Genomic DNA, 527 nt, shown 5'->3' with positions numbered 1-527 from the left:
TAATATATTTAAAACTACTTTTACACCTGGCCTGATTCCATCTCTTTGCCACCCTTCATTCTTTCATTTCTTCACTAGTGGCACATATAGAATATGTAACTGAGCTTCTAGCAATAGGCATCTCTTGTTTTTAAAAGTAGTCAAAGAAATTCCAATTCTCTCTTAGAATGTCAGTTAGGATAACGTTTCAAATTTCCGCATGAAGGCTTTCCATCCATCAAAAATTTCTCAAAATTTTTTCGTACTTCTTACATTGTTCAGATACCATCTAATTAGAAATTAGAAGGAGAATAAATAATTTACAAATGTTTCCAAATTACCCCATGAAAAGCAGTTATTTCTAAGCTCTTGAAATGATCTATTTTTGGCAGTTCATGATATTAATGTAAATAGAGCAAATTTTTAAAGATATATTCTAGCTTGGATAAGACACGAGCGGTATTCTCTTAGCTCATTTAAAAAAAAAAAAAAAACTCTAGCAGTTGCTGTGGCAACCAGCACCTGACAGCACCACTCCTAGCTATACC

This window comes from Propithecus coquereli, unplaced genomic scaffold (assembly GCF_000956105.1).
Source record: "Propithecus coquereli isolate 6110/MARCELLA unplaced genomic scaffold, Pcoq_1.0 Scaffold250, whole genome shotgun sequence".
Classification (NCBI taxonomy): Eukaryota; Metazoa; Chordata; class Mammalia; order Primates; family Indriidae; genus Propithecus; species Propithecus coquereli.
The sequence above is the reverse complement of the archived record's forward strand: the minus strand, read 5'-3'. Positions refer to the sequence as shown.